Source organism: Tursiops truncatus, chromosome 12, assembly GCF_011762595.2.
Source record: "Tursiops truncatus isolate mTurTru1 chromosome 12, mTurTru1.mat.Y, whole genome shotgun sequence".
Lineage (NCBI taxonomy): Eukaryota > Metazoa > Chordata > Mammalia > Artiodactyla > Delphinidae > Tursiops > Tursiops truncatus.
Window position 1 is genome coordinate 26,854,590 of NC_047045.1, and position 8,245 is coordinate 26,862,834.

The following is an 8,245-nucleotide window of genomic DNA, read 5'->3' on the forward strand; positions in this document are numbered from 1 at the left end:
CACCAATTCCCTTCATAATCTCTTGTTCAGATTGCTTGGCTTAGTTCACTGGTTAGATGCCTAATGAGTAGAGCTCTTTTTCAGGGTCACTGACCAAACTCTATGATCTGCTTGTGGATCAGATACTCAAACTGGTCCAAGGAATGACTATTCTTGTGCATGGTAAATTTCTTTGATTCTCCTAAGCAGAAGACTTTAGATAGGCAGTTTCAGGTGGGGGTATTATTTTTGGCAGCAATATGACTTAGACATCTGGAATACAGTCTATATTACTCTAATGTTTTGATGATCACATACTTTATCACCAAAACTTGGTCACTTTTGAGAGCAAAATGATAAAGTTCTTAATAATTACATCAGAACAACAGACATAAGACTCTCACAAACTGGAATGTATATTCACTTTTCCTATGGCTCTGACTTTTCTTTTATTCTTCTCTTCTTCTGAAGTTTAGAGGCAAAGAAATGCCACATCACTGAGAATTCTAATACAACATGGTATCATGGCTTCAGGACTGTGGAACAACTTCATGACAAGTGTAGACTCATAGACCTACAGCCTGATATGACTAAGATACTTCCTTATGGATGGAAAGACAGCAAAATCCTGGACAATAAGCATTACTGAATGAGTTATAGAAAAATGGGGAAATGTTTATGAAAAATTTCCTAGTATCTTCAGAGTGCCAGTTGTTTATAATTAATGGGACCTCAAATACTTAATTTATCCTTTCTCCTTGTTGGTGCTTGATAAAGGGTGACAAATGTATGAAAAAAATTGTTTTGTAGATATGAAGCAATTAGTAGGAAATCAATAGGATTCAGAAGATGAGTAAATTCTTAACTGTGTGATCTTAGTCAAATCACTTAAACTCTATGGATTTCGGTAGCCTCCATTAAAAACCTTTTTATTCTAATATGAAGTCTGAAAGTGTTTCCTTTGATAGGCTTATAACACTGGAAAGAAGTAATTATAATATTGGATAAAACTGATCTTATGAATGAAACCAAAGTCACATTTGGAGTTATAATTTGCAATTTGTGTTAATCGGGTTCCTCCAAGACCCAAACACTAAAAAGAAATTTAATATGCGAGAACTTATTAAAGAAATGGCTTGTGAGAGAAAATGGGGATGGATCTGTGAAAGGCTGGGAGTGCTATCTGACAACAAGTCTGACCCAAGAGAAGGAGAGATGGAAGGACAGATGGTAGACTTCCATGCGTGCTAAAGAAAATTTGGTTAGGCTCTCAAGGAGAATGCAAGACAGACTCAGCCATCAGAGAAAGGTTCTTCCAGTAGTGGGTCTACCTTAATATAATATCTTCCTGTGTTCAGACATTAGCTTAGATCAGTCAACAGGAAGCAATGTTTTGGAGCAAACGTGGCAATAGATTTCAAAGTTTAGAAGCCTTGCTAGAGGTCTGCTTCTCTACAAAGATTCAGGGATCAGCTCTATCATGGTTCTCTTGAGGCTTTCTTCCTGAAGGGAAGCTTATTGTGATAAACTACACCTCGCATTTCTGCAGTTGATCTCTGTCCTATAACTGGTACTCATCTTCTTCCTCCTCCACTGTCCATTCTAAATTCCCTTCACCCTTAATGATCACCTGAGTAGGTCCTACTTGTTCACCCATGGGGTAACCTTCATTACTAAGCTGTTCTATTCTTGGTAATTTTATCCTTCTCAGTCCCACACACATTCATTCACAGGTACAACTGGGCAAAAGAATACCAGGATATGCCCAAGTAGATCCTCTGTGTTTAATACACATTCTTCCCTGCCCACTTTAGGTAAAAGCATCCCTAATGAACAAAACAACAATAATACAAAACAAAGCAAAACAATTTCTGTTGTTCAGAGGTAATTACTTCTGCCAGGAGGTGGTTGTTCATCTTGCTTGCCTGTCCCTGGGCACAGGAATGTTAAAGCATCCTGGTAACAGCTCTAACTTATAGTTCAGTGGAACCCTTTCTGTGTCCCTTGATAACCTGTATGCCTTGTTTGGGGATTCAGACCATCCACTCTAAGAATCCAAAACTGAGAAAACAGAAGCACAAAATCCCCCAGTGAGTCATTAGGAGTAAAGGCAAAAGGGGTCACTGCAGCTTCCATTTTTTAGTTTCTGAGACCACGTATCCTTCCTATTGGGAATATACCACGAAAGAGTTCTCTGATCTAATAAATACACTGTGTCCTGAAGGATGGCATCCCTTCCTTTCAGATGTTATAGTTTCAACTTCATTTTTGAAGGTCATTCTAGTGTTCCAGGAGCACAGTCTGGTATGTGACACAACCAACGGATCCCATGGTCATGGGCTCACTCCCACATCTCCTTCACCATAAAGTATGTCCCCTGTTCATACCTGTGGATCAGGCATTCTGTAAGCCCCTAGCTATTAGTACTGGTCAAGAATTTGCAGGGAGTAAAGGAATTCTAATACCGAGAATAGTTATCTAATTCTATCAGAATGAATAGCTGGCACTACCAGGATAGAAAGATAGAAGGCAATCAATGTCAGGGGTCCCCAACCTTTCTGGCACCAGGGACTGGTTTCGTGGAAGACAATTTTTCCATGGAGCAGGGGCGGGGGGGTGATGGTTCAGGCGGTAACGTAATACGAGTGATGGGGAGCAATAGGGAGCTGCAGATGAAGCTTTGCTCGCTTGCCCGCCGCTCCCCTCCTGCTGTGCGGCCCGGGGTTGGGGGTGGGGAACCCTGATATAGACAACTTGCCCAAAAGTGGCTGATTGTTCATCTAAAGAAAAAATAACTTATTGCAGACATAGCGCTGGTCTCTGTTGCTGATAAGATGGACACCTGCAATATAGTCATATAAAGGAATATAATCTACTGGTGTTATTCTAGCCTTTTGTAATATGTCCATTCCATTATGCCCATTTCTCTCAGCCTCTTTCTTCCTTCCTCCACTATTTGTAGAGAACTTAGGCAACTCTAAACTTCTAAGAGCTACCTGAGGTCCTGGCCAGGAGGTTAAATTTCATGTTTTGAGAAGGGCCCCCATGTTCAAGGAGTTATTGCTTATTATTTCAAAAATTTTGGCTCAATTGATCAAGCATCTTTAAAATCCAATTCATGAAAGATAACAGACTCACAGATACAGAGAACAAACTAGTGGTTACCAGTGGGGAGACGGATGGGGGAGGGGCAAGATAGGGGTAGGAGATTAAGAGGTACAAACTATTATGCATAAAATAAATAAGATACAAGGATATATTGTACAGCACAGGGAATATAGTCAATATTTTATAACTTTAAATGTAGTATAATCTATAAAAATATTGAATCACTATGTTGTACACCTGAAATTAATGATATTGTAAATCAACTATACTTTAATAAGAGAATTTTAAAAATTTAAACAAATTTAGAAAATTAAAAAGAAATTTAAAAAATCCACTCCATGTGTACTACTCTTATTCATGCCAGTATATGCCAGCAGTTCCTGCAACTATTCAGAAGTATGAACTGTTTCCTCCTTTATCAGCCAAGCAAGTTCCCAGATAGGTTATGCTAGAATTTTACCTTATTTTTTTTGCCTGGCAGCCAGGAAAGCCTACGAGGGCAGTTCCTGAGGGGGGCATATGTTGCCTTATGTGAGAGTGGTTTCTGCAACTCCCTCCACCACAGCAAAAGTGCTGACTGTTTTCATAAAAGGTGGTCCCCTGTACAAGTTCAGAAAGTCAGGGAAGTTAAGAAGTCAATATTTTCAAGGACATCCTTATATATTACTTGTCTCACGTTTCATGAGCCCAAGTTTTCTCCACCAGGGCCTGACTTTAAGTAAGTTGGCCTTGACTGAACATTCAAATGTCTCTAAAACTTTGTGACTTCAACCATGCACTTCAGGAGACAAAGATGTCTTTATAGGTGACCACAGAAGCCCTCTGGCTCTCACACTTAGTCATTATCATCCTACAGTCTCTCAGCGTCCTTCTGCACGACATCAATACAAAACAGTACCAGCCAACTCTATTTTAGGCATAATTCTCCTGTTTTTAAAATTCCTGTATCACTGTACCTATCACAAAGAAGTACTTCCCTTAGCCAGGATATTTTCCTAGGTTACTTCCCATGAAATCTTTGATAGTGACTTTCCACTTTTTTTTCCAGAGACTATCCATGCCCCACCTATGAACCAAACCTCCAAATCATTGCCTATTTTCTGCTACTATATGCACATGCACAAACACACACACACACAAGTAGCACTAATATAAGTACAGCATATACACAGTATATATTTTATATACACTGGCTACCATGAGACCCTCAAGCCAAAATCAACCATCAGAAGAGTTTCAATTCTCTCAGAAATGGGTCTGCTTTCCTTTGGTGAATGAGGCTGCTGGAAAAGCAGATGCAATTGTAGAGAAAAACAAAATTTTAAGCATGTGTTTTCTAATATACATGATTTTTCAAAATATACGGTATATTTATTAAAAATAGAAATCTGAAGGACTGCATGATGACTAGTATTCTTTCAAGCACTAAACAATAGGATTATATTTATGTTTTCCTTTGGAAATCTAAGAAAGGGAGAAACTTTAATTATGGGAGGATTTTTTTTTTTTTTTTTTTTTGCGGTACGCGGGCCTCTCACCGTTGCGACCTCTCCCGTTGCGGAGCACAGGCTCCAGATGCGCAGGCCCAGCAGCTATGGCTCACGGGCCCAGCCGCTCCGCGGCATGTGGGATCCTCCCGGACCGGGGCATGAACCCGTGTCCCCTGCATCGGCAGGCGGACTCTCAACCGCTGCGTCACCAGGGAAGCCCAGGGAAGATTTTTTTTAAAGACTGAAAAGCTATAAAATATTATTGGTACCCTGTGCATTTTAACAACTTGTGTGGCAAGAAACATCAGGAACCCATCAAAAAAGGAAGGCAAATTCCTATTCTGATCACATGTGGTTTAACAGGGAGAAAAATATATGTTTTTACCCCTTAAATCGTGTGTATGTGTATCACAAATGTATGTTTCTGTCTGTTAAGCTATGTGTGATCAGAAGACAGACTTGCCTTCTTCTATGATATGTATGTATGTGTGTATATATTCTTCTATGATATGTATGTGTGTATGTATACATATATACATTGATATATTATACACCTTGATGTATATACATCTATATACATATACACATGCATATATACAAACACTCTCTCTCTCTCTCTCTCTCTCTCTCTCTATATATATATATATACACACACACAAATACACACACACACATACATACATACATACATAGTTGTATCTAGGTATCCAGTGTGGATTGGTTCCAGGACCCCGTGCAGATACCAAAATCCACAGACACTCAAGTCCCTTATATAAAATGGCATAGTATGTGCATATAACCTACACACATCCTCCCATATACTTTAAATCGCCTCTAGATTACTTATAGTACCTAATACAATGTAAATGCTACATAAAGATTTGTAAATACAATGTAAATGCTATGTAAATAGTTGCCTGTACAAGGCAAATTCAAGTTTTATGTTTTGGAAATTTCTGGAATTTTTTTCCAGTTATTTTCCATCTGCAGTTGGTTGAATCCACAGATGTGTAACCCGCAGATACAGAGGGCAACTGTGTGTGTGTACCTCACAGATACAGAGGGCCAACTGTAAGAGAGATTACTGTAGTTGTTATCACTGAATAGATATTTTTAAATTACAATGTTTTACTCATCCTTATTAAATTATCCCTGTTGTACTGCTTATTTATCCTGAAAAGAAATGTTATGTCATACTTTGTTGAAGATCCCACTGTTCTGGGTGATTGACTGACTACACATGTTGGAATGTAGAGAAGAGCAATGGTGTATATCTTTTCATAAAAACTCCTGAATAATGAAAAAAGCCAAATTGTCTGCAGAATAGGCAAAATGGATATCCCATTGTAAGACCTTGGAAATAAATGGCAATCCTGTAAAGTTTACTGTGTATTTTTTGGCTTTGCTCCTATAGTGATATCTGTGCAAAGTGTAAGTTTATATGTATATGTGAGTATGTGTATGCATATGTTTTGATGTGTGAATTTCACACTTACATCTTTGTTAAAACGTTTTCTTGAAAAATAAAAGTATACATTTTTCAGAATTACAAATAAAATACTTTTAAGAAACTTTATGTCCTGTAGTTTAGTTTATTTCTATGTTTCTAAGAATAAAGCCTACCTCCAGAGAGACAACTATAGGTCTGAGGACATGCAATTTGGCTAGAATTTCATGGCAGAGCTGCTGCAGGAATTTAAAGAGTAAGTTAGTCATCCTGCTCCTAAGATAACTTATTTCTAAAATTGAATGATAAACTACATCATGTTCAGAATTAAATAATTAAAGTAATAAAACAGTAATTATACATAGCCTTAGGATAGAATATAAAAAAAACAAACACAAGTTTTTTTTCAATAGTATTTGTAGTAAGCTACTTTGCCATGGCAAAACCAAGATTTCCAGTTCAGGGTCTGTTGTATTTCCCTGTTTTCTCTTCTTAAAAACCTTCCTGATCATAACCACTATGATCAACCAACATTCAGGTCTTCCTTGATATGGTAATATAAATGGGTGTTGTTTCCTGCTTTCATCTTGATTAATCCCTTTAGTCTGCAAACTTTACTTTCTGTTTATTTGTTGCCCTTATTTGTTCCTCCTGAATTTTACTCTTAATTTACATATTTCCAGTGTTTCTTCTTTTAACAGCTTGACTGAGGTACCACTGATATAAAATGTACTCTATATATTAAAAGTGTACAATTTGATAAATGTTAACAAATATGAACACCTGTGAAACAAACACCACAATGAAGATAAGGAACATATCCATCACACTCAAATAGTCTCTCAGGCTCATTTGTGATCCTTCCCACAGACTTTCCCTCATTTCTCCCAACCCATTCCCAGGCAACTACTGCTATGCCTTTTGTCAATATAGGCTATTTTGCATTTTCTAGAATTTTATACAAATGGAAACATACAAAGTACTAATTTTTGTGTTGCTTCTTTCACTTATCATGATTACTTTGCGATTCAACTGTGATGTTGCTTGTCTCATAGTTTATATAGTAGCATTTCATTTTAAGTGTGGACATTTAGGTTTTTCCAGGTTTTTGCTTTTGTTTTGTTTTTGAGATTTTTTGGTCTATTATAACTTAAGCTGCTATAAACAGTTACAGCCAGGCCTTTGTATAGACATATGGTTTCATTTCTCTTTGGCGAATACCTAAGAGTGGAATACCTGGGTCATATGGTAGTTGTATATTTAAACCCTAAAAAAATTGCTAAAATGTTTTCCAAATTGATTGTACCAGTTTGTAATCCCACAAACATGAGAGTTCCAGTATCTCTACATACTTGCCAACATTGGTATAACAGTCTTTTTAAATTTAACCATTTTAATAAGCATGTAGTAGCATACTGTTGTGATTTTAATTAACACTTCTCAAATGAGAAATGGTGTTGCATCTTTTATGTACTTATTTGCCATGCCCATCTCTTCTTTGGCAAAGTATCTTCAAATATTTTGCCCATTTTTAATTGTATTTTTGTTCTTATCATTGAGTTATATCATTAATTAGTTCTTAGAGCCTTTGTAGATGTAATAGAAGGTTCTACATAGATGATCATACCATCTCTAAATAAATACAATTTTACTTCTGTTTTTCAACCTCTATTGTTTCATATCTTAGTCTTGCCTTATTGAACTGGTTAAAACTTTCAGCACAATTCTGGTAAGAGCTGATGAAAGCAGAAATCTTGATATTAAAGGTGATAGCATTCAGTCTTTCACCATTAAGTATAATGTTAGCGTTAGTTTTTCATAGATGTTCCTTATCAGGTTGAGACAGGTCTCTATGTTCCTAGTTTCCTGAGAACTTGTATTAAAAATGGATTTGGGATTTTTCAAATTCTTTCTCTACATGAACCATCATATATATATATATATATATATATATATATATATTCCTTTGTATCTTTCTGTTACTTTGAATTACTTTGATTACTTTTCAAACATTAAAACAAACTTTTAGTCCTGTGATAAACCCCAGTGGGTCATGATTTAAGTGTTTTTATATATTGTTGTGTTAAATTTGCTAAACTTTGTTTAGAATTTTGCATCTAGGCTCATGTGTGATATAGATCTATAGTTTTAATTTTCTGTAATATCTTTGATTTTGGATCAGAGTAAAGTTAGTTTCATAAAATGAGTTGAAATTTCCCCC